This window comes from Apis florea, unplaced genomic scaffold, assembly GCF_048593485.1.
Source record: "Apis florea isolate Af1SG1 unplaced genomic scaffold, ASM4859348v1 contig_32_pilon, whole genome shotgun sequence".
NCBI lineage: Eukaryota > Metazoa > Arthropoda > Insecta > Hymenoptera > Apidae > Apis > Apis florea.
This window is the reverse complement of record NW_028256733.1, coordinates 74,709-102,110: the sequence shown is the minus strand read 5'-3', so window position 1 is coordinate 102,110 and position 27,402 is coordinate 74,709. Positions and strand designations below refer to the sequence as shown.

The following is a 27,402-nucleotide window of genomic DNA, read 5'->3' as shown; positions in this document are numbered from 1 at the left end:
TCGTATGCACTTTGTTTAACACAATTGCAGAAAAAAAGAAGAAAGAAAAAGAAAAAGAAAGACAAACCGTATCGAACGAAATTACGAAGAGCAATCTCTTCCGCCGAAAATTTACCCTTCTCTGTAAATCTCGCCCTCCCGGAGAAAGAAAAAGAAAGAAGAGGAGGAGGAGGAAAGGTCTTTGAATCACCTGTGTCGGGGAAGGGAAACAAACATCGCGCTTATCCCGAGCCTCCGCTCCACCAAAAAAGGAAAGGAGGAAAAGTGCAGCGGGACACAACAATGGAAACAAAGAAAACGCGAAGCCGGGCCACGGAACTGGCAAATTGTCCAGGGTGGCGGTGGTAACGGCTCATAAATAATACAGTGGTTTGCTTTTCCGAAAGGAACAATCTCTAAAATTTTTTCCTTCCCTTTCTCTCTCTCTCGTGGCCAGTTCTGCATACAGCTTCGACCAGTACACAGCGCGATACAAACGTACAGCCTCTTTCGTCTCTCATCAACGACTCGCTTACGACGACGAAGTGTCTCGGCGGATGGGAGGAGGAGGAGAAGGAGGAGAAGGAAGAGGAAGGGGGAAAAGAAGGGAGGGGAGGACGAGACAGGTGGCCAACGACCAACTCGAAAGGAGTTTGAAAAGCTGACGTTTCGCTTACGTGCGGAAACTGAGAAACCAGGCGCCCGGATATATGGTTCCACCCGTGTCCGGATGAATTTGTCAAGCGAGCATCAAAGGGGAGGAGGGGAGAGCAGTCCTCGAGAAAACTGGATGGAAATGGACCTAACCTAACTTAACCCTAAGGCTTCGAAACATCATTATCCGACGAATTTAAACGAGTCGAAATATATTGTACGACAACAACGTAGCGGTATGGCGATCGATCTTTTCCATTCTTTTCGTGTCGCACTTGCAAAATGGAAATGGACCAATTCGCGACCAAGGCTTCGCGAAAGAGAAGTTTTTAAACGAACGCGAATTTTCCCCCTTTTCTCTTCCCTTTCCTAAACTATATTATACAATAATAATTCACAATTCACAATTCACAATTTCGCTTCACGAAATCTTGCTTGCAACAATAACACGATTCCTTTCTTTTCAACTTATGCGACTAAGCAAACGCGATCGAAATATTTCTTTTTTCTTTCCTCAAGAAATTGCACACGGAATCGGACACGGCCGGGCTTCGAATCGATTTTATCGGTTACAAAAGCTCGGTTGGGGGAGGGAAGGAGGAGAAGGAGAAGAGAGAGAAACGGTAAGCAGCTCACGGAGGAGCGGCGCTTCGACACCGATTGAAAGTTGGTGCGTTCGTGCCGGAGGTGTTGAGTGCATTTCCCGGGGCATGACGTGAATGGGGCAAGCCCACGGAGGAAGGCGAAGGTTTTTAAAATAAGACAAAGAAAGATCCTCTCTCTCTCTCTCTCTCTCTCTCTCTCAGCTCCCGCGGCGCTCGTTTCGGAAGGGCGATCACGCGCCACGTTGCCCGTCCAACTTTCTCGGCTAATCAGAAAAATCCACACTCCGCCGACCTTATTGAATTGTCCCTCACGACTAGAAATGTCCTCCCTTTGTCCCTGATCACGGCCTATCTATCCAGCACGATTCGACGTTCGTTCCTTTTTTTTTTTTTCCTTCTTCCTTTTCCTTTCTTTCTTTCTTTCTTTCTTTCTTTTCTCCTCCGCAGTTTCGGCCTTCCTTCCCGCCTTTTTCGACGCGCGAACACCGATCTGTTTGAAACGTTGCTCGTCCATATTTACTCTTTTTTCGTTTCTTTTCAAGGGTCAAGAGATCGTAGGGGTATCGAGGGGTTGGGGATATAATACTGCGAGTGTTTATCGAATATTCGAAATATTGAGAAGATTTTTTTCGAGAAATGAACGTATTATCTGCAAATGGTAAAGTGTGAGTCGACAAGAAAATGTTTGAGATAAGTTAACACGAAGATTATTTTTCATCAAGATGTAACGGCTCGAAAATTGCTTGGTGATTATTATTTACTTATTTATTTTTTCTTTTTTTCAAGAAATCGTAGGTGATTAGAGGTAAGTGTAAGTATTTATCTCTGAATCTTCTGATAGAAATTAATGATAAGTGTTATCCGTAGATGACGAAGCGTGATTCGAGTCGTAACAATTGTTCAAAAATTGCTTGGGAATTATTTATCTATAGAGATAACCAAGCAAGTATTTATCATTGAAATATTATTCAATTTTTCTGAGAAACGAATGAATAAAGATCCATCTCTCGAAATCGTTCTTCCCTTTCAATTCCAATATGGCGGCGAGCTACGAACTCGCGTGTAAAACAATGTTGTTTAATTAAAATCGGTGGCCGCTCGATGAACGGCCGATGAGGCGAAGATGAAATATTCCCTGCCGCACATTACCACCCCAAGCAGCCGCTGCTAATTCTCGCGAATTGTCCGCACTCTATATCATATCCCCGTGCTACCTTCGCCGGTTTATTACTCCCTATACACACACACACACACACACACACACCGGTGTGGGAAAATTCGAATAAAATATATGAGACAAGCCACGGCCGGTTAATAAGGCGCGAAATTACGGGGCGGAATTCTCTAGGCGGAATAGTCGACTGACAGTAACAGCCCCCATTAAAATACATCGGGTGTATAACGCATTCCGCCTGCCCTCCTCCTCCACCCCTAAGGAATAATATATAGAATTAACGCCTCTTTTCGAACAGGACGATTAAATTTCTCGGAAAAGGGGGGAGGAGCCATCGTTGTCGCTATATTTTGTCTCAGAAAATTCGATGATCAACGTGTTTCGATTAGTTTCGATTGATTTCTTTTTTTTTTTGATATTAGATATTACAGATGGAATATACATTTTTATCGATGGAGGTTAAGGATTAATTGTGATTAATTTATAATATGAAATGTGAATCGCGAAAGGAAATCGCGGTCTGGCACAAGGGGCCGTGCCACTAAATATACAAAACGGTGTCGTTGGTTAATAAGCTACGGAACTGGGCGCAGGAGCGCTCTTCAGGTAACAGTAAATACGCGCCAAGTACTAAAATTTGCATTTAACTACTGCGGCCAATTTGAATACCTAATTTTAATACGTAACCGCATAAATTTATGATAATTACTCTTCTTAGCGTTATTTGAACGTTGCCCGTAAGAGGCAACGTATTTAACACGTGCTGCACCCTGTAATTAGACACTTTCCCCTTCCCTCCTTTTCTTTTAATCTTCACGCGTGCACCGTCATTTCTCGCGATATATTTTTCAATCGCGAAAAGATAAAAAAAAAATAAATAAATAAATAAATAACTTCCGCTTTTAATTGCTATTAATTAAAACCTTTCGGATTTATCGTTTCCATTTTACAACGTTTCCGCCATCCTCGACCCGACGAACTATTGGATTTCGCTTTAAATCCGAAATATTCGATTAATCGTTCGATTCTTCTCACTCTTTTTATTTATTTATTTTTTTTTTTTTCGTTATTCTCGTTCGAAAAAAATTTCCTATCAATTTTTCTTTCAATCACCCTCCCTCCCTCCCTTTCCACAAGATCATCGACAACGATAAGGTAAGAAGAATGTAATGATTAATAAAAAAAAAAGAGTCGAAACGATACTTGGACAAGCTCGACGATGAAAATCGAGCGACAAACAAATAATTGAATCCGGTGAAAATTCTCAAACATCAAACGCTCTCCAATATACACCGATCATCGAAATGGGGAACGGAAAAGGCATGGAGAACTCGTTGGCACCGCGCCATCTTCGTACTCCATATTCCTCTTTATACCATCCCTCTCTCTCTCTCTCTCTCTCTCTCCGATCCACGAAAATTTCTCGCTCCACAGTTTGTTAGCTTCGCGCGGATCGTTCTTCGCTTTGGCGATTTTCGAGGGCGGAAGTGGAGGATCGGAAAATCCGTGCCGCCTCGCACCTGTCGACCCGATACGCGTCTTCTCTGATGCATATATGCATAAGCATTTATGCATAATCGCATCGTGACCCCACGACTCGAAATGGATCGTGTTACGTGATGGCCGGCCGCGAGAAATTCTATTCCACCTTCGAGCTTTCCACTCCAACCGGAAACCGCTATTTGCCCGATCGATCCCGATGAGATCGACAACTTTGCCGCGCTGGAAATCGGGCCGTTGGACCAGTTTTAGGATATGTACGTGTAGGTGATGCTTTTTCAAGTATTTACGGAAATTTGTTTTTTTTTTCTTTCAATATTTTGTGAACACCCGTACGTTTGTTCGTAACATCATAGATTCTTAGAATTTATAAAATATGTGAAGAATTTCGATTGTTATTTTCGTTAGCGTAAAAATGTTCATTTTTTAATATTTCGTGTATATGCATAAATTGTAAGTTTTTTTTTATTGAATTTGTAAAATAGAAGGAAGAATTTCGATCGAAGATATCGTTCTGCAAATTTGTTAAATTTGTTGAATTTGTTTAGGGTAAAAATTTTCGAAGGTATCAGGAGAGTGATAAAATATTGTCGTTTGCGAGATAAATTTTCTTCGTATCGAACGCTCTGTATTGGAAACATATGTATCGTATTAATGTGTGGAACGTATCGGTACGAAAATATAAACATATCGTCTAAACGTTACACGATATAAACACACTTTAATTCGTTTCGAGAAATACACGCGCTTTTGTTTTCCCCTTCCACCATAAGGAGGTCACACCTCCTTATTGCGTATTATCGTTCTACAGTCTCTATTCGACTTTTCGAGTGGTTGTCACGTGTTTCGTATTGCGCGTTCAATTTTACAAAAGTGCGAAAGTGTTTCGTTATTCGGCAAATATTTCGTGCCAACGTTGAAGCAATTATTTTTTTTACAACGTGAAATGTATAAGATAACAATCGGATGGAATATCGCTGCATCGAGAAGAACGAAGAACTTTCTGATTTTTAGAGGTTAGGTGGCAACGATTCAACGTGATCGAATACAAAAGTACGTAAATGAAAAGTATCGTAATATCTTTCTTTATCCTTTTATAAATCATCATTTGAACTGGTATTCAAAATTCTTCGATATTATTTATCTCTCACGTGTCTACATTAGATTCTAAATTTTTCTTAAATCTCAATTATTTAATTCGCGTATCAGACCGCGTATTAATTACAAATATTCGAAGAGAATAATAAAGAGAATTAAATCCTGTTAGGACAAAATCAGAGGAATATAAATAAAATGGATGGAAAACACGTTTCGTTTATCGTTCGTGCAATCAGAAAATTCGACAAAAATTTCGAATATCGGATGCATCGTTATTTCGAATATCAATGAAACTATTTAACCGCGTGTGTCATTATACGAGATGGAATCGAGTGCACAATTTCGCAGTAGCAGCAGATGTCGGTGGTTTCGGCCAATATCGACGTTTCTGATAGTCGATTATTGAAATACAGTTCGTCGCGCTTTATCCGAGAGTTTCCTAATAGGACGATTCTCCTCGACCCTGCTTTCAGAAATACTTTACCGAACACGTTATTTTCCGCTACACCCGACTTTAACGTTAGTTCCAATCGACTTTGAAGTTAAGTTATAGTTGTTTAACGTCAGTTTGCCTATCGCTATACCCGAAAAAACGAATCGAAAGAAAGAGGAGGACGAACGAAATTACCTGGTCGCGATCAATTTTTATTCGAATTTATTCTTTCTCGTAAAAGATCGCGTGAATACGAATTGTGAAGATCGATCTCCGAGTCTCTCGAGGTTAATTTGATCTCCCAAAAGTAAAAATAGACGCGACACGCATCCAGAGAGGAGACAAATCCAGAGGAAACAAAGGGATAAGGAAACGAAACTTTCTCGAAAATAATTTTGGCGGAATCGTTTCGCGGTGTTAGGCGCCTCCCTATTTTCGGCCGAATTTCATTACACGCGCGCTGTATCGCGAAATTTATGTTCGAGCTTAAATTAGAATATCAGATTATCAAATTCTGGAAAGTTGGTAATTCCACTATGCACGGGATCGGGCAACGGGTGCCGCTTTTACGACAACGCAACCAGGCAACATTAATTAAACACAAATAAATGTAACTGGATTCCCGAATTTGCGGTGGGGTGAAAGCAAATCCGTTTTATCCGTTTAACGCCTGCAACGTTATAAAATTATCAGGAAAAACGAAGTAGAAATTTGTCGAATTAGAAATTAAGGGGTCCTTGGAGAGGGAGAGAGAAAGAGAGAGAGAGAGAGAGAGGGACAGATGCATTTGTCACAATTTGGATCTTAAAAAAAAAAAAAAAAAGAAATTAATCGAAAAAAATCGTATTTTTATGGAATATTTAATAATTAGAAATAATTAGACAAGTTCAATTTTGAATTATTCAAGTTTGGAGATTTCATTTCGATTTTTTTCGATATTTTGTTGAACAAAATTTAAATTTATCGTAGAAAATTAATTATAAATTAAAGATTCGCTCGTTTTCCACACGAATCCTTTGCTTCTTCGTTGTCATGCATTTGCCACACTGCGATATTTCGTAGTTTTTCTCTCTCTTCGCTAGAACACCGAATATCATACTGATTCTTTTCGTGAAACAGGTTTTATCATCGTGAAGGATCTTCTCGATCAGAACCAGGCGCGAATTAGAGATTTAATCTGGCTAAAGATTAGATTTTTTCCCCCTATCATTCCGGTCGCGACGAATAAAGAAGGAGAGGGAGAAGAAGAAGAAGAAGAAGAAAACTTTTGGCTGGAGATTCTCGAAAGGTAGGCAATATGTGTGTCACGTGCTTCTCTATCGTCTTCCGCCCTTCCGCTCTGCGCATCCTCCTTTTCCCCCTCTCCTGCAAGTGTCCTCCTGCACAGGGCTAGCAATGGAAGCCGACAATTGTTGAGTCGTGGAATAACTAATAAATTGTAAGGAATAGAATTTCGAAAATTTCAAAAAGTGCGTGAAAAAATATTACGAAATCCCACACTTGTAACAATTCACCAAGATAAATTATTGAAATTATTTTAAAATTTGCATTTACAAATCGTATTTAAAATTATTAAATAAAAAGGAAAAAAAAAAATGATCCAAGATCGAAACGAAATCACAAGATTTCGCATTTATCTCTCAGAAGGAAAAAAAAAAAAAATAATAAAAATCATTGGCAAAGCATTTATCAACAATGGACAAACAAGAGATTTGAATTGGATTTAATATCGCAAATTGTGCGATATAAATCATCGTATCGATCGGATTATTAAGTATACGGCTTGTTTGGTTACAGGCACACGAGTGTACGATCGGTCCCATCGCTATCCACGGGTCACGTGCGTCGCGTCAGGGCCGTAGGGTGGTGGCGTTCTTGGGCAGGGGTGCAAGAAGTAAGGGCTGTTTCGTGAGCTACATACGGGAACCGATAAACACCGAGCAGAGGGAGGCCAGTGAAAATCGAGAGAGCGAAATTTCCGCGACGAATTTTTACGTGGGCATCCGTCCAAATCCTCGATCTATCGCGAGGGTTCTCGCGTCTGGATTGGAGGGAGGACGAAATTTTCAATGGGCTTAACTAGTGGGAACTCGAGGGAAATATTAATTTTAATTTGATAGAGAAAGAAAACGATTTTTCGTCGGATTCAGAGTGACGGGTTAGAGTTGCTCGCGATCTCGCAGGTTTATTCGTCATCATAATTCAATGTATATTATTAGTAGTGTATTATTACTTAATTAATTTGACGAATTGCTAAATTAATTTGCAACAATCTAATAATCATTAGATTAGATCTCGTTCAAAAAATTCCACGCGAAATTTTGTGCAGAGATTGAATCCACAAAATTTCTTCAAATTTTTAAAATCGTTGCAAGACAAGGGATCGATTAATTTAATATAATAATAATACGATATAAGTGAATCTACGTAATAAAATTAATGAAATTTTCCAAATGCTTAATTTACAATAATTTAATCATTAGATTGCCGCCTCACAATCGAAAGATATCTCGTTCAAAATTCCACCGGAATATATTCGAAATTGCGTCTCGAAATTTTTGAAATATCGAATTTCGAGACGAAATCGATTATAAAATAGTGCAATAATGCACTTTTGCGTGTACGAGAGGATCTCGTCAATTTTCCCAAAATTCGAATAATTGAAGCGGTTTTCACGCTTTCGCGATTTCGGATGTGTACAGAGTGTATATTATGCATCGGATCGTAGGAGTTTCGTAATTGCCCATCAGAGAACTTATTCCCGCCAATATTAGTTCTCGTATCAGTTATTTGAATACGAGTCGCCATTTAACGAGTTTCTACGAACTGCTCGATTCGAACCTTGCACAGATTTGGAAACGTTGGTGCGTCTAATTAACTTCTAATCACCTCCTATTTACACTTATATTAATTATCTTTTCCCAATCGCGAATAAAACACCGTTGGAACACTTCTCATTGTTCTGAAGATACGGATAGAAAGCAAGAAGAAAAAATTTGTAACGGTCACTAAGTTATCCTAAGTTCATTATCAAGATATATATAAATATTAATAAATATTACAATGGATAGTACGCAGATCTCCTAAAAATTTCTTAAGTTTTCATCCTAGTTTCATTTTCTTTCGACTCTCAACGAAACTCCCAAAACGAGAAAAATAAACCTCGTAAAATTATCACTTTGCAGATGAAGCTACTCAACACCCTCCCCCAAAGATCTCGCTACTAAAAAAAAAAGAAGAAGAAGAAGAAGAAGAAACAGACTCTCCTCTCTTTACGAAAAAATAATCGTGACGTTGCAAAAGAAAGAAAGATCCATTCGAAGATCCGTGCACGAAAAGGAAAGAAGAAAGGGAAGAGGAGAAGAAGGTGCATCTTTCACCATAGCAATGGCGGCAAATCAAATTGAATAAAAATTTATGTATCAGAAAGGCAATAAAACGGAATAGATTTGGGGCACGAGTGGGGCCGAATCCATCAGGCTTCGGATCTCTCTCTCTCTCTCTCTCCCCCGATAAAGGTGGGATCGTTTGGGTCCACGCGTGCACGCGGATTCGAGCCGGGATCGTCGAATTGTTGCCGCGAAATTTATTCCACCCACACACAGAATACAGCGTAGAAACGTAGGGCGGTGGAAAGGGTGTGTAAGAGGGCCACCACCGCCCCATTCTCCACCGAAATCGGCTTTACGATATTACGCCGCCCGGGGAAGCTCGGGACATCCGGTTTATGCGGCCGAGCCTCTCTCTCGTTCTATCCGTCCATACCTGCTGCTCTCCTCGTCTACCAAACTTTGGATTATACGCGGCTCTTGATTGCTTCTCTCTTTCTTTCTCTCTTAAGGCGAGCTTAGAGGACGATTTCTTTCGAAAACTTCTCTTTTTCCCTTTGTTGCCGCCCTCTCTTCTTATCGTCGAATTTCTGATCCCCCTCGCGGATATCATTGGATTTGAAACGTGTTATCGAAACGTGAACGTGTCGATCAACCACGCGTGGATGGCTTTTGTTATTATTATTATTACTCTTTTGCATTTTTCTGCGATTTCTTTTTTTTTAACTTTTAATATTCGACGATTTCGAAGGCAGGATCTTCGATATCCTCGTCATCCTATCCCTCGTTTTCCTTTAATTTGAATTCTCGAAACAATTGAATCCCGAGATCGAATAAATTAATCAAGCTCCTCTTCTTCGTCTCTCGAATAATCTCGCGGATTCTTCAATTTTTTCGCGATTAATCGAAAAGAAGAAACAGGATGAAAAAGCGCTCGAAATCGAGTCAAATATTTGCTCGCGGGGCCCAGGTTTAGAGAGCTAGCCCATTTATGATTTCGTCGTGGTCCATTTATGAGCCAATGAGGAGAGGGGGGGGGGGGAGAAAGAAAGAAAGAAAGAAAGAAAGAAAGAAGAAATGATCGAATGGAGATAAAGACGTCGCCAGGTGAAGTATTTGATCTCCACCCTGTAGGAGCGGAACAATGAAGAGGAGCTTTTATCCTGGCGGTGACGACATCGTTCTCCCGCGAAATTCGGCGGAAGAATCCATATCCACGATCGTTTTATGGGGGCATTAAATCGAGCCGAGCATTGAATCCGACCTTACGAAGAATATCACCCCTTATGCGCGAGTAATAACAACGTCTTGGACGAGATAGTTGGTCGAACGTTGAATTATTTCGATTCGGTTTGAAGAGAAGAACGAAAGAAAGGAGATGGTGTGGAGCTTTTGTTTTCGACGTATTTTTTTTTTTATCTCTTTCATCGAAGAGAAACGAGAGGGATTGAGATTGGAATTGGATGGTTGGCGTTGAAAATAATTTTGGGCCGATAAATAATCGATTTATAAAAAAAAAGAAAATGTGTAAATTTTTCACAATTCTAAAATTAATAACGTTCTATTTCGAAATTAACGATTTACTCACCCGAAGAGGAACGAGCATTCGACAGAGAAACAGTCACATACCTGTAACAAAGAAAAAAAAAGAGACGTGATTAATGTAATTAATTATTCCTTATATAAAAATTCTCTTCCATTCTGAAATTATTAAAATATATATATAAAGAAACAAGGATAGGATGGTTCGAAGAATATTTTAAATTGTTATTTCTCAAAATTTGTCCATAATTTTTGGCCTTTTTCCCTTTCGCAAAATCAGGCAAAATTGACTAACGAGGAAATTTGATTTTCGAAGGAAAACTGGCAGATACCTCGAGAATTGCATATTCCAGGTAGAGAAACTACCTGGCTCTTCGTAGGGCTTGCATTTGTTGAAGGACGTTGTCCAAGTGCTTGGTAAGCACACTGCCACTCCTACGAATCGTACATCGAGTCATCGAGAATTCTCGGTACACGTTCGCCAGGTTGCTGGAAATTAGCGGTGGTCGAGGGAAATCGAATGTATTTTGGAAAAACAAAGTCTTGAAAGGGTTGATTCGTTAAATCGGATAAGATAACTCGACGTAACTCGACCGCGATTCTCTTAATTCGAGCGAATTTCGTAGCAAATCTATCGAATATAAATAGATATTAAATATATAATTGGAATAAATTTTCTTGCGCGAAGGAAGAATAAAAAGTTTGTTTACGATTATATTTATTTTTTAGCTCGATAGAATTACATATAAAAACTGACACGTAAATTGATTTATCTCGTTTCAGAATAAAATTTATTTATTCTTTGTTTCGCCTTCTTTTTTCACCACCGGAGTGATCGCCATCCACCACGCACGGATGAAGATCCATTCCGAGTTCGCGTTTGCCCCGCTAATTGATTTAATTGATCTCACGTGCACGCTACGTCATTATTGATGCGTGGCCCACGACACATTAAAATTACTGGTCCAATCGAATTGGCAGGCAATGACGCGAGATGCCGAGACACACAGCGAAGCGGCAATTGCAAGGTAGGCTAGCTTTGCAAATCAACCGTGCACGAGTGAACATTCGAAATGCTTCACCATGACTGCCTTCCCTAACACGCCAAACTGTGCCTTCCTTTTATTTAGCGAACTTATCGTGAATTCTGGTCAAGCCACTACCGTTCCAGTAATTGAGAAAAGGAATTTAATCAGTTCGTCCCCGAAACGTTTATTTTCTAATTTCATTTTTTCCGTTTTTTGTTCGATACGAGACACGAATTGTTGCCGAATTTTTTTGATTATTCAAGCATGTCGAAAGATTGTACAAAGAAGTAATATAAAAAGAGGGAATATTGTTGTTTAGGGTGTATTTAAAAATAAAATTTGTTATCGAAAGTGAAGAAGAAGAAGAAACAAGGTGAAAAGAGAAGAATGACAAAGAAAATAAGGAGGATGTTAAGGGGAGAGGAAAAGAAAGCAGAAACAGAAGGAGATGCAGAATGAAGCAGAAGAAGAAGGATAAGGAGAAGCAGAGGAATAACGAAGAAATAGTGAAAAAACGAAAGAAAAGAGAAGAAATCGATAAATGTGAAGAGGAATTAATAAAGAAGAAGAAAGAAAATTATGAGGAGGAAAGAGGGGGAATAATGATGGAAAAGAATGATTGTAAGGAAAGAAGCGGAAGACGATAAAAGATAACAATATAAAGAAGAAGAATGGTAAAATGATGAGTGGAGAATGAGGATGTCGAAGAGAGGAAGAGGAGAATAGTAAAGGGAAGAAGGGGAAAGAAGAAGAGATTAGAAAGGAGAATGTGAAAGAAGAAAATGAAGAGTAGATAAGAATGGACAAAGCAAGGACGAGAGAGGAAAATGACGAGAAGAGTGATGGGGGAAGAAATGACAAAAGAAGATGGAGAATGAAGAAAAAGGTGACAAAGGAGAGAAAAGCGGAAGAATGATTAGAAAAGATACGATGGAGAAGAATGAGAAAAAAATATAAATTATAATAAAAGAGAAGAAACGATAAAGTCAGCGGAAGAAAAGATGGATGACGAAGGAGAGCGTGCGACGAGAATAACACCGAAGAAGAAACAAGAAAGAGAAAACGAAGTAACGAAGAAAGAGGAGAAGAAGAAATGGTAGAAATAAATTCATCCACGATAGTTAATGTTCGAATTTTGAAAGAAAAAAAGAAAAGAAAAGAAGAAAGAAGAAAAAAAAAATAGAACGATATTCAAAAACAGTTGACGAATCGGGTTGACGAACAAGCCGAGACGAGCCGTTCCAAATGAAATTATTGATCGTCCATAGGATGCGATCCGGTTTGCAAGAGTAGCCACGTTAATTCGCAACACATGCGGAAGTTCCAGTGATGGCTGGAGCCGAATTTCGCGGGTGCAATCGACTGATCGACCGTCGACTCGCCGACCGATCTATCCAATCTATCCCGCTATTCCAGCTAATGCGCTTTTGGACGGCTGTGTTCAGTTTTGCAGGTGCGGAGGACAAGCGTACAGACGACGACGGGTATCAATCTTAAGCGAAGCGAGGAGATAATCAGCTTGCGGCCTCGCAACTAAGCGGCGCCACCGCTGCAACTCTCGTTCCAACAGCCAGCCAACCCACGCTACGAAATTATCTTACCGTTTGATTTACACGGGCGAATCGATTGAATCTTCCATTCATTAGTTTGACGAGCAATTAGACAAACGAGCAACCTACGAATTTATCCCATTTCCAACTTATCTAATTGCTTATTATTTACGATCGCGATATTTTTGAACGGGTATTCGATGGTGAAGAAATAGGATTCTAAGGAACTTGGAAATTTTTCAATTTTTGTCACAGCTGCTTATCACGGGTAATCCTCGATTGGACAAAGGTCTTTTTAATTGGATATTTATTTAGAGAGCTTTCTAAAGAATTTCTAGCATATATATTCTAGCTTTATCCAACCTATTTTCCCAATTAGGGAAAAGTTTCTTTCGAATTAAGTAATTAAGTAGGTACAATTGGAAAATTTCAAGCGTTTACTTAACCTAACTTAACCTAGATTACTCCAGGTTGAAAATCTTTTCAATTAGCTGGATTCAATCGAGGATTCCAAAGGAATTTCGACCGATTATCGGAAAAATTAAACGGAAAATTAAAAATTAAACAGCATCATTATTTCAATCGTTTTAAATCGATCCTGTTATTCTTCGCGTTATACTATATCTCTACGATGCGAGAATCGATATTGATACGGAGATAAATTGCAATCACTGCGAGGATGTATTAAAAAATACACCGAAGGGAAACGCACGGATTCGTTGGACAAATATAATTGATCAGCGATGAATTATGAACGGTTTTTGTCCGACTGGGAAGCGTTCGTCATTGATCATTCTCAATGACTTTCCTAGCCTCTCACTCTATCGCACCCACGATTTTTAATCCCATAAATCAATCCGTATCGTAATGCCTAGGAATTAGGTCGACGGGGAAATTGATTTCGCCTAGGAATATTCCTTTCTTAATCCAAATACGCGGTATATAACACGGATATATCTTACAATATCTTATAACATCCTTCTTGCTTCTTATTCTTAAAATCTTTCACGTTAGTTTCACACGGCTTGGTTGGCTTCTAAGTAAATTATTTCCACTTAAATATTCTTCGAATTTCTAGATTTTTAAACGAGAAAGACAATACATCTTTCAAGCGTGTTTATCAAGAGTCTTCTATCGCGAAGGAAACCGTCGCGGATTAATCGGCGAATCCGATTTTTCTTTTTTTCTTTTTTTCGAAACAACAACGCGATCGAAAGTCGTGCATCGTGGAGAAAACAAAACGTGTAATCGACTATGCTCGACTGTGGATCGGTTGTTCCGTTTCAATAATTTTATCACACTGTCCTGACTCACGTTTCAATTAATAGAAACGTTTAGATTATCGAATATTTCTCCCGAAATTTGTTGAACATCCTGTTTCTCCAAAATATATTTTGACAACGCAAGCTTCACAATGAGATCTAAGAAAAAAAAAAAAAAAGGAAAATTTGAAAAAATAACGATCTATTAAAGGATTAAAGGAACTTTTTACCAATCCTTTTGTGTCGAGAAAATATTAAAAATGTCCCTTCTTCCAAGGGATGGAAAGTTATGTTGGCGAATTTTTCAACCGATTTTCGCGACGCCCAAGTCGGTCACATTTGAGGGATGGAACGGAATTACCCCACTTCCCCCTCGTTGTCGCTGCGTCAAAAACTTTTAAATCACGTCTGTTAAACGTGACTAAACGCTCAAGTTGCCAGGGTTGGCCATTCGCGGAATTTTCAACCTGCTCGCCGCCGATCTCGACCCAGAGAAAAAAGAAGAAACGTGGACGTGGAGAGATTCGGGTCTCGAAGATCAGCCTCTTCGTAAAAGCGCGTAGTATTTTTCGAATCCGATCTCCAAAATTTTGTAATTCGGGAAAGAGTGAAATTTGAAAAACAGACGAATCTTTCAAAGTTTTCAAGGACAACAATTCCATTTGCAAAAGATCCACGATAATTAGACTATTTACCTGCACGACCATTTACCAGGTTTCCAACCTCCAAGTGTTAATTGGAAGCTGATGAACGGTTTTCTATCCAAGATCCGCGAGGAATCGTTTTTCGAAAAGAAGGGGTTCGAGGGGAAAACTCGTCCGGACAAGCGTCCTATCACGACTTAAATTGGCTTTTCTTCTTGCCCTCGGATCTTGATCTCGCCTTTATCTGGATGGCAGGACCTTTTCTTTTTCTTCTTTTTTTTTTTTTTTTCTTTCCTTTTTTTCCTCCTCCTCCTGCCCCTTCCTCCCCCCCCCCTTTTTTTAGGGCCACGGTTCGTGGCTTTATAGAGACACGTTCGAAGAGGGAACTTTCTTCTTCTCGGATCTCCCCTTTGAAAAAGCTTTCGAGGTTTCTTCTTTCCCCTCCCCCTCTTTCATCTTCCTTGTTCGATGCCCGTTGCTCTTTGCCGGAGGCCAACTTAAGCTTCGAATTCTTGCGAGCCGCGAGGAAAAGGTATATTTTCTTGTAATTTTTCCCCGGCTGTGTTACGGAATAGAATCGTTATTACAACGCTTTGTTTTTTTTTCCCTTTCTTTCTTTCTTTCTCTTCTCTTTCCTTTGCCATCTCTCTTCACCCCTCGTTATAATTTAAAGACAATTCAGACTTTTTTGATAAGCTTAAGACAAGTTCGGTACGTATATCGGTACGGATCTCAGTAATAACAAATTTTCAGATCGTTCGGATTTTAGATCGTTATTATTTATGACGATACGTTTATTTAAATTCTTCGTGTTGATTATTACGATAACTCGTTCGAGGATAACATCTTTTGCACGCCAAAAGAGAGAATGAAAAATATCCATCGACGCACAAGAGGATCAAATTTCCATTCCTAACGAAATACTTTCAAACGACTTTCAATGAAGCAAAAGTATTGTTTTCAACTGCGTTAAAAAGAAGAAATCCAAACATCCATCGACACTCAAGAAGATCAAATTTCCATTCCTAACGAAATAGTTTCAAACGAAGCAAAAGTATTGTTTCCAACTGCGTTAAAAAGAAGAAACATCCATCGACAGTCAAAAAGATCAAATTTTCATTCCTAACGAAATAGTTTCAAACGAAGCAAAAGTATTGTTTCCAACTGCGTTAAAAAGAAGAAATCCAAACATCCATCGACACTCAAGAGGATCAAATTTCCATTCCTAACGAAATACTTTCAAACGAAGCAAAAGTATTGTTTCCAACTGCGTTAAAAAGAAGAAATCCAAACATCCATCGACACTCAAGAGGATCAAATTTCCATTCCTAACGAAATACTTCCAAACGACTTTCAATGAAGCAAAAGTATTGTTTTCAACTGCGTTAAAAAGAAGAAATCCAAACATCCATCGACACTCAAGAGGATCAAATTTCCATTCCTAACGAAATAGTTTCAAACGACTTTCAATGAAGCAAAAGTATTGTTTCCAACTGCGTTAAAAAGAAGAAATCCAAACATCCATCGACACTCAAAAAGATCAAATTTCCATTCCTAACGAAATAATTTCAACGACGAAATAAAAGTATTGTTTCCAACTGCGTTAAAAAGAAGAAATCCAAACATCCATCGACACTCAAAAAGATCAAATTTTCATTCCTAACGAAATAGTTTCAAACGAAGCAAAAGTATTGTTTCCAACTGCGTTAAAAAGAAGAAATCCAAACATCCATCGACACTCAAGAGGATCAAATTTCCATTCCTAACGAAATAATTTCAACGACGAAATAAAAGTATTGTTTCCAACTGCGTTAAAAAGAAGAAATCCAAACATCCATCGACACTCAAGAGGATCAAATTTCCATTCCTAACGAAATACTCGCAAGACAAACGCGGCGGAGCAAAAGTACACAAGAGGATCAAATTTCCATTTCTAACGAAATACTTCCAAACGACAAAGCAAAAGCTTTTCCACACAAGTATCGTTTCCAACTCTCTCATAAACTCTCTTTTTACTCTGCGATCTGCTAGAAACTTCGCGCGAGAAACGAAATTATTAAAAGCCTTATTATTATTCTACTTGACTCGATAAATATACATATATATCTACCAATTGATATCCACGATCCAGCGAAAAAGATCTTTTGAATACGTTTTGGCCGTGCCTCCTGCCTTTTTCCTCCCTCCTTTTATTCTCCTCCCTCCATTATCATCCTTTCGTCTCCTCCTCCTCCTTCCCCAGACCGCGAGGAAACTAATTTAAATCGTAATGGCCCGGCAGCCGGCAGCGGCGTGGAACCACCGAGTTTTTGTAAGAACGCCATTTGTCTGCCGTGCGCGCGGCCGGCAATTTCGCGCCCGAAATTTAGGGGATCGTGCAAGAACGAAGAAACGGAGAGAGAGAGAGAGAGGGAGGGAGGGAGGATAAGTAGAATAAGGTGGTCGCGGAGCGACAATTAGGGATCGGTTGTGAGTCGGACGAGTGGAATAACCGCGGCGGCTACGGTCGGCCAAGTGAAGAAAAGCGAGTTAATTGATGATCGAGAGAAGGATTCTGGTTGGAAATAATTGTCGATGGAAAAATTTTTTGAGGTAATAGCGGTTTTTGGAATGTTTTTCATCGATGATGAAACGTGTTCTTAACGTGGATGATTCTCGCCCTCCTCCCTCTTTTTTTTTCTATGGATTCACAACATCGGGATTTGAAATTGCTTCTCTTCGAGAGAATTCTCTTTGTGAGAATTTCGATATTTTTGAATTACTATATACACGCACATTTTGAACGAATTAAAATTATTATCGATTCTATTTTCCTTTTTTATTTATTCGGATCGGTGTTCTTTTTTTAATTAAAAGAGAAATATCATTACGTCAATGATAAAATTGATAATGTAAATGTTTAAAACATCCCGCAAACCGATCAATTTTCAATCCTTTAAAATCTCATCCTCATCGAGATCCGACGTTAAGATATCGATGAGATATTAAATCTTCGAACCGATCCCAACTTCTATAAAATTTTGCACGAGTTCGTAATGGACTTTAAGCATTTTCCATCCCACGTTTTGGAAGAAGAAGCGGAGAGGATCCATTAGAATTGGCAAACGCATCTCCGCGTTGACTTTTCGAAGGAAAAAAAAAAAAAGAAGAGGAAGAAGCTCGCGTACGTAGCCACCTGGCCTTCTTCCATCCGATTCCGGCGAGATTGCAAATGGAAACGTTTTACGCGTGGAATGAAAAAGGAGTCGTGGTCGATTACGCGTCTCCTCGTAAAACTCGAAATATATCCATCCAACACCTCGATCCTTCTCTGATTCTGTCCAATTCTACTTGGCCGACGCGCGATCGTCTCGTTCCACTTGCTGTTCACCGCGGAAAGAAGCCTTTGTCGTTTGACGATCCTCGCGCGTAAAAATTATATTTACAATAATATAAATTAAACTATGAATCAATATCTACGCGCGTATTACGAGAAATAAAGAAATTTTTTTATATATATTTCGCTCGAAATCGTTGCGTCGCGAACTGCAAACGTCGCGACTCTTCTCAAAAACGAAAGAACTTATTCTCTTTCGATACGTTCAAAAGTTGCGATCGTAGAAAAGAGAAGGAGAAGGAGAACTTGCATATAATCTATAATTTTGAATTAGCGATGTGCGAGAAAAGGGGTAAGATATTCAGGCGAAAATTTCATCGAAGTAAGAAGAATCGATGTCCACGAATTCGCTATTCGCGAAAAGGGAGGGAGGCGTTTACACACGAAAGAAAGTTGAGGGAACTTTCTCGTCGAATTCGATGTCAAGATTGTTGAACGGTTTACGACTCGTCCTTTTTTTTATTATTTTCGTGAACTATCGTCCACAGCTGTGCCGCTTCGACTCGTCGGCACAAGCCTCGCGAAACACGTAATAAATCCGCCACGAGAAGGTGGTTGCATCTCTTTCCCTTCTTTTCTTTCTATAAAAATATCGGCTGTTGTCGAGCGAAAAGTAGTAGAAATCGAGTTGTTATCGATCGAGCAACGACGTTGATCGATATTTTCCAAGATAAAAGTTGAATGTCGCGTCGAAACAAGGTGGGCGATGATAATAAGACGAGAGTATAAAAACGAACGGGGACAGAGAAGACGGAGGATTAATATATATAGTAAATATACGTAATTGAGACAATGATATTATTCGAGAGGGTATTAACAAGGAATACAAGGCAATCGAGTTCCGTGCCAACTCCTTAACCAAATGGAAGCTCGTTCATTATTCAGGGGGCGGGGGTTTCTTTGATGGTTGTTAACAGTCTGCCGGTACAAGGTCTCCCCGCCTCGCCTATGAAATCCTAGAGCCCCATCCGGCTCCTCGCTCGAAGGGAGTCGAAACTTCAATCTTGTCCCCGGCTCGAGTTTCCCTCGAGTCGGCCAACTTTCCCCTCCCCCTAACTTCGAATTCCACCACGCTTTATCCTTTGTTAATATCGTGCAACGATTGATACGATTCGAAAAATTCTCCCTTCTTTCCTTCGAATCGATAATTCGACGAATCAATTTCATTCGCCCTTTCGTGCTCATTTCGTGCCGACGAGCGTTGTTTCGCGAATATTCGTCTCGCAGCTGTTATCCGATGATCTACGGACGGATCGCAAAGTGGCTGGGCGTGGATACAAATGGTGTAAACTGGAGCCACGGCAATAAAGACGGACACGGTTATTAAAGGGAGGGAGGGAGAGGAGGAGATGTCAGTTACGCGGACGAGCGTAAATCTTGCGCGATCCGCGAAATTGCGATGGTAAGCCGCGGATCGAGGATCGGGTGGGTAACTATTGATCAAAGGAATCCTTGGTGAAATATGTCGTAGAAACGTTCCCGTGAAACGTATTGACGTCGTGTTACGCCGAACGGTGGAGGAGAGGGGGAAGGGGATGTTACGTTTGATTTGTGGAATAATTTCATCCGGATATGTATCCCGTCGGGGAGAAGGGAGGGGAGGATATATATATATACACGTGTTACGTATGTATTGGATCTCTTGATTCCTTGGAATCTATTCTTGGAATATGGAGAGAAAACTATTTTTCCAACGTGGAGAATCGTGGCACGAAATATCATCCACGATAATTACGATAAATCTTAGGGTGGACGCGTATTTGAAATTTAAATAAACATCTTTCGTGTATCGAAGAAAAAAGAAAAGTATACGTAATAATGAGATATAGGGAGATTGTAGATAAAAATTGGGATTTTCGTTATGCAAAGGAAAAAAGAGAGGAGAAGATATTAATAATTTTGTCGTGAAAATCGAGCAAGAGGATAGAGGGAACCATACCCTCGAAGTCGCTTTTTCATTCGTCCCGATATCTCGTTTAATTACCGAGATATAAGAATTTGAAGCGCTTCGTAACGATTAAGCCGGTGTGTTATGAATGGGCGACCGCAACCCAGTGACCTAGATACTTTTCTCGGAAACGCGTACCGCTACGTTTTTCCAGGAATCGCGTCTGTCGCTTGTGTTTGGGCTGTAGGATAGGTCAGTGAGACGAGGTGCGAGCGAGAGATTCGAATAAGCAACGAGGGCAGGGACGGTAAACGATTAAAAAATTACCGTTCTCTTTGAACGACGATATCTCGGGAACCGAAAGTCGTATCGGGACGAACGAGAATGCGTTTCAAAGCGCAAGGTTTCGCGCTTCCGTTGATCTGTCATTCGTCGACCGGAAGTCGATATTCTCCGAGTTACGACGGTTCAAAGTTTTTTCTAATTTTAATAGGATTTAATCGGGTTTGTGGCGAACGATTAAAAATTATCTTTTCTTTGAACGACGATATCTCGGGAACCGGAAGTCGTATCGGGACGAACGAGAATGCGTTTCAAAGCGCAAGATCTCGCGCTTCCGTTGATCTGTCATTCGTCGACCGGAAGTCGATATTCTCCGAGTTACGACGGTTCAAAGTTTTTCTAATTTTAATAGGATTTAATCGGGTTTGTGGCGAACGATTAAAAATTATCTTTTCTTTGAACGACGATATCTCGGGAACCGGAAGTCGTATCGGGACGAACGAGAATGCGTTTCAAAGCGCAAGGTTTCGCGCTTCCGTTGATCTGTCATTCGTCGACCGGAAGTCGATATTCTCCGAGTTACGACGGTTCAAAGTTTTTCTAATTTTAATAGGATTTAATCGGGTTTGTGGCGAACGATTAAAAATTATCTTTTCTTTGAACGACGATATCTCGGGAACCGGAAGTCGTATCAGGACGAACGAGAATGCGTTTCAAAGCGCAAGATCTCGCGCTTTCGTTGATCTGTCATTCGTCGACCGAAAATCTTTGTTCTCTGAATTATAGTGATTCGAAATTTTCGTAATTTTAAATTACGATTTAATCGGGTTTATGGCGAACGATTAAAAATTATCGTTTCTTTAAATAAGATATCTCGGAAGTCGTATAGATATATCATCGATACCGAGATTTCACATAGAGGAACTGGTTTAATAAGAAAATCGATATGGACGTAAATGGAATCTATCCCGTATAGAGATCATTTTATCTACCATTTCGTTTCCAGTTTTACTCTCTCTCTCTCTCTCTCTCTCTAGTAATAGGGACGGGTAATAAAAGAAAAGAGAAAGAGTATCAGGCGAGTGTTAACGACGAGTTGCGACCGGGCAGAGGACGAATCCCGAAACGCGAAGAACCTCCATTTCCCGAAAATTTGTACTTTTCCCTCTCTAAATAGCCTTTTGAAATCGAGCTCTCTATTCACCCGATTAAGAGATATACTCTCTTAGCAGTTCGATCCTTCCCTTCCCAACTGAACTTTACCTTTCATACCATCCGAAATAGTTGTTTGCCAGCGAAATAGGTCAGACAACGCAAAAGCTGAAAGCGCATCCCGATAAAAGATTCATCCTTATCCATCTCGACGGATAATTTTCCGCTAATATAATCCTTTCAGCAATCTTCGTTCAACGATCGTCCGCCCCGAAAGCGAAAGAAAATATTGATCGTCGAAAGTTGTTTCTCTCGTTTCATTTTCAAAAAAAAAAAAAAAAGAAAAAAAAGAAAAACAGTCGAAGGATGAAAAGTGGCGATCGATGGGAAAGTTGGATGGATATCGATTCGCGTGGAATTTCAAAGGCATTTCAACCTTCATCGGATTTTTCCAGGCATGAATTTCCTGGACCCGGGCAATTTTCGGCCGACGAAAAGGGACGAAGCCCCCATCGAGACGGTTGTAACCGAATGGGAGGAACGCTCGGAAGCATATTTTTGGTTGGTTCGTTATCAATGGGCGGCCCTCCACCGCTCGCCCTACACCTTTTTTATATTTTTACGTCGGCCAAATTGTGCTTTTTTTTTTCACGTCCGACGTTTTCGAACGCGTACCCCGCCCGTGATTAAAATTTCGCGTATTTTTAAAATGCTCCAATGAGAACACCCCCTCTCCCCACAGATATAGGTGTCCCCGTAATTCTTTCGAATCTCCCTCTCGAAATCGCCCGTTCGAATACTCGCCTCTACCTCCTCTTCTTCCATTTCATCGGTCGAAAATGCGAATTTTCGAAACCGGAAAGAGACGCATCTTCCGCCCAACGAATAATAACTCGAGTTTCCTTTCGAATACATTCTTCCAGATCTTTCTCCCTCTGTATACGTGTATTTCTCCTTCTCTTCCATTTCATTTTCGAAACTGCAAAGACACGTATCTTTCGTCCAACGAATAATTACTCGTGTTTCCTTAGCTAACCGGAAATTGTAACGTGATTTCGAATACATTCTTCCAAATTTTTCTTTCTCTCTCTCTATATATGAGTATTTTCCCTTCTCTTCCAATCTTTCATTAATCGAAAATGCGAATTTTCGAAACCGGAAAGAGACGCATCTTCCGCCCAACGAATAATAACTCGAGTTTCCTTTCGAATACATTCTTCCAGATCTTTCTCTCTCTCTACATATACGTGTATTTTCCCTTCTCTTCCATTTCATTAATCGAAAATGCGAATTTTCGAAACTGGAAAGAGACAAAAATTAGCTCCAAGAGCTCCTTGTATTTTCCAACGAATAATAACTCGAGTTTCTTTTCCCTTCTCTTCCATTTCATTAATCGAAAATGCGAATTTTCGAAACTGGAAAGAGACAAAAATTAGAGCTCCAAGAGCTCCTTGTATTTTCCAACGAATAATAACTCGAGTTTCTTTTCCCTTCTCTTCCATTTCATTAATCGAAAATGCGAATTTTCGAAACTGGAAAGAGACAAAAATTAGCTCCAAGAGCTCCTTGTATTTTCCAACGAATAATAACTCGAGTTTCCTTAGCTAACCGGAAATTGTAATTGCGATTTCGCAGGATTGCCAGGGTTTCGCCCTTTTTCGCGGCCAGGAATAACAGGGAGGAAGAACGGAGGGAAAGAGCAAGAGAGAGAAAGAGAGAGTAAGAGAGTGAGAGAAGGGATCCACAGGGCTGGCCTTAATGAACGTTGCTCCATCTCCGTCCCCCTTGTTGGTCGGCCACGTTGCTCTTCCTTATCAACATTAGCCAGTGAGACGCCAGGGAGAATAACATTGGCCTCTGGCGAGTAATATATCCATACTTGCCGTCATCCCTTAATGCATTATGCATAAGGGTTCGATATATCCCGTGTGTGTGTGTGCGTGCGCGCGCGCGCAAGGGATACGAAGGCGATGGGCCTCCACGATGGTTGGCCGTGTGGAGGACATCCGGTGAACGACGTATCCCTCTCTTTCGCGAAGTGGAACGCGCGCATAAAGGCGGCCAACCGTGTCGCAACATCGTGCGAACAATTCGTGTTTACGAATAAACCGATGGATCGGATGTTAGACGAACGAGACGATCGTTGCGTTTACGCCTCGTTTTCGAACGAGATTTGGAGAAGAATTTCTAAATCGCGGTTGCTAATGTTGGAACGATTTTGTATAGAAAATTATCTTCGTCAAAATAATGCCGCGCACGATCGATTATCGGGTATCTTTCTCCGGGGAACGTGGATATTTTGTTCGAAGCGACGATCTTTCTCGAGCACATTTTTGACAGAGAGAAAGATTTAATTTCCGTTTATTCGAGGTGTAATTTTTCGAGACAAATCGTATCGAAATTGAAAGCGTTCGCATCGATGGGATTTTTCGTGGCGGTTTCGCAGAGAGTTTTTGTCGAAGGGGGGCGCTTGAACCGCCTTAAAAGGCGGGGGAGTAATGAAGGGTGGACGAAAAAGGAACGGATGAACGAGATAAAGATAAAATTATTATTATTCAACTTCTGATTTCCCTATAAATCTTCTCAATACATAGAGTGTATGTATGATATATGTATATATATATATACACGAAATAACGAGCTTAAAATTCTAATCCTCGAAGGATAATTAAGTCTTTTTTACCGCACGATTTTCCGCACTCGTTCGTTGAATTTCTTAGCCGATGATTTCACACGCGAATTATAAAGAAAGAAAGTCTATGTTTAATTATCAAGATGCTCTCACGTCTATTATTCCTATTATTCTCATCTTCTTACACCGCACCTCTATTTTCCTTTTCCCCTATCGTCAATCTCTTAACGAATAGAAAGTAATTTCGTTCAATTCGAAAAATCGAAAACTCATCTTCGCTCGGATCAAAATAATATTTCCATCATCGAACTCACAAATCTAATTTCGATTTTGAAAGAATCTAAATCTAATTCGATAGTATGTCATCCTTATACTTTACTTTATAAGATTAAGACGATCCAAAGAATCTTGGGAATCTATTCGCGAAGCGACTCATTCAAAGAGAAACAAAAATCAAACGTGGATAAATATTCGAATCAAATGGTGCCTCGATCGGGTTAATAATTCGTTGGTTCGGTAAGAAAAGATAGAAGGATTTGTGTCGCGGCCAATGAACCGCGCCGTGTTTCACAAAGTTTGGCGGTAAACACGCGAGTGCTTCTTTCGAAAGGAAAGCCACCGATGACAGCCACGAGGGAGAGGTTGGCCGGGCATAAATCGAGGCGGGGAATTAAATTTCCCGCCGCTGGATCTCGATTTATCTCGTTCGTTCGGGCCGGAAACGGGCGATAATTTATTCCCGTTTCTCGTGTCGTTTTTCTCGACGTGCCAGCCGATCTTCTAGAACCAAGCCTTTCATCGTACTTTTAGCACAGCCACATCTTGCGAGAAAAAAATTATTTGACTAAATAATCAAAATCGTAATACTAGACGATACAGTAAATCGTTCGACGAGCCTTTTTTTCTCGACCAACTGGAAGAATTAAAAGGAAAGTTCACGTAAATATACTCACTGATATTATCTATTTTAAAAGATTCTTTTTATTTTCGAAATCATCCATTTATACAACTTCGAAGAAGATGTTTCCTCCTTTGAAATTTATTTGTTTCTTCTTTAAAAACAACATTCGAAATTATTCGAAACGCGAGGAGCAGAAACATCGCACATTCGGAACTTCGCCGCGAATTGTTACCAAGAAATCGTTACGAATCCAAGCAATTAGAAAGCTTGGACTCCCCCTACTTATTTTCAAAAATTGGAAAATTGACGGTCGATTCGAGATATCCGTCCTTCTTTCGCGTTCTCTTTTTCCTCTCGATGAAATATCAACGACCATCCGTTGGACGTTCGTGAAGGGCTTTCGTGATTCTTGCGGTAATTACGGGGCCAAAGGACGACGTAACGAAGGGAATGGCGAAGAAAGAGGACGTGGAACGTTTGCCCCGTCGATGCACGTTCGCGGGGAAGGGTGGCAAGGAACGATCTCTGAAAGGAAAGAAGACGGAGAGAGAGAGAGAGAGAGAGAGAGAGGGAGGGAGGGAGGTGCACCCCGCAATGCGGCACAACTCCTGATCCGATTGCGAGAGCTCAGTCAGCGTCCTCGAGAGCTCGAGGTCGAACAGTCCACCGACTTCGGTAAGAGATCTTTGGATAATTTTCTCCCTCCTTTCCCTATTTTCTCTTCTCCCCTTTTCTTTTTTTTTTTTTTTCCAGAACAAACTCGAGGATATCGGAGGGGGTTGACGTTGAATTCGACGAATTCTTTAAGGAGGATTCGCGTATAAGTTACTGGATACTATACAATTTTTCTCTCCCGTTGCTCGTGTATCATAAACACACGATGACGAGAGAAATTTAGTTTCGCGTGGAAGAGGTTTACTAAAATGATTCTCCCTTTTTTAATTCGTTAACCCCTTCTCATTAGCTCGACGAGATTCGGGCCCAAAAGGTACTTTGCAACGTGGATTATAAGAATCGTGATTTTCTCGTGGCGTATTGACAAGAGCTAAATCTCGATTGAAAAAATTCATTCTACGAGTCCATTCACTCGTTATGTATTGCTAAGAGCTAAATCTCGATTGAAAAAATTTATTCTACGAGTCCATTCGCTCGTGATGTTTGGCCCAATTTTCAGTTCACGAATTCCATTCGTGCTATTCACATTTGGGCCAAAATTTTCAGTTCACGAGTTCCACTCGTGTTATTCACGTTTGGGTCGAAATCTTCAGTTCACGAGTTCCACTCGTGCTATTCATATTTGGGCCGAAATCTTCATCACGAATTAGATTTGTGCTATTCATGTTTGAGTCGAAATTTTCAGTTCACGAATTCCACTCGTGCTATTCACGTTTGGGTCGAAATCTTCAGTTCACGAGTTCCACTCGTGCTATTCACGTTTGGGTCGAAATCTTCAATTCACGAGTTCCACTCGTGTTATTCACGTTTGGGTCGAAATCTTCAGTTCACGAGTTCCACTCGTGCTATTCACGTTTGGGTCGAAATCTTCAGTTCACGAGTTCCACTCGTGTTATTCACGTTTGGGCGAAAATTTTCAGTTCACGAATTCCACTCGTGTTATTCACATTTGGGCCGAAATCTTCATCACGAGTCAGATTCGTGATGATAATACGGGAAGGGGTTGATTAATAATATTCTCGATCAATATGCGTGAACACGATCGACCGACGCATCTGTGAAATAAACAATTACGTAGAAACAATTACAGGAGAAACGATTAATAATTATATCTGGTGGATGGAACGGAGGAGGAGGAGGTAGAACGCGTATCACTCGTATCCATTTTGGAGAACGATTCCTCGAACAAAAGATGGGCGATGCGGGACAGTCGGGTGCAAAGACTGCGCCTGGGCCACAAAAGAGGGAGAGGGTGGGATTGGTTGGTTGTTCCCGCCACGTTTCGGCATCCCTCCCGAGGCGAGCAAATATCGGCCGTTTCGCCGGCTGAAAGTGGAAGTTGGACGTGGTTCCCGATCGTGGACAAAGGAAAGGGCGGACAAAAGAGGCCGGTGACAGAGATCGGCCGGAGATCTGGCCCCGGGGACGGTGGGGGGAAGGGCTGGAATCCCGTAATTTCTGCAACAAAGCGGACCGTCCATCTCGCCACTGTACAAGCCACGTCCTCCTCCTCCTCCTCCTCCTCCTCCTCCACCACGTACAACAGGGTTATTAGATCGTCGTGATGAACGAGCGGAGCGTTGCTACGCTCGCTGGATCGCTCGCGCGTTATGCTCCACTGTTCGAACCGTCGTCTCTCTTATGTATGTGTGCGTGTATCACCTCCGATCTATCGCTTTATCCTTTATTCATTTTTTC

At 40.6% G+C, this 27,402-nt stretch overlaps 1 protein-coding gene and 1 long non-coding RNA gene across 3 annotated transcripts in view; one reads left to right on the top strand and one right to left on the bottom strand.

The window, feature by feature from the left end:
• LOC100866474 (E3 ubiquitin-protein ligase MIB1-like) overlaps nucleotides 1-27,402 on the bottom strand; it is a 110,477-nt gene that overhangs the window by 33,531 nt on the left and 49,544 nt on the right. The window lies entirely within an intron of this gene.
• On the top strand, nucleotides 4,722-8,810 carry LOC147657083 (uncharacterized). 2 transcript variants are annotated; one of them, XR_015293082.1, is made up of 4 exons: nucleotides 4,722-4,965; nucleotides 6,563-6,731; nucleotides 7,241-7,337; nucleotides 8,629-8,810. It is a non-coding gene; the product is annotated as an uncharacterized LOC147657083 (long non-coding RNA). The 2 variants fall into 2 exon arrangements; XR_015293081.1 differs by lacking the exon at nucleotides 8,629-8,810 and having other exon boundaries at nucleotides 7,241-7,897.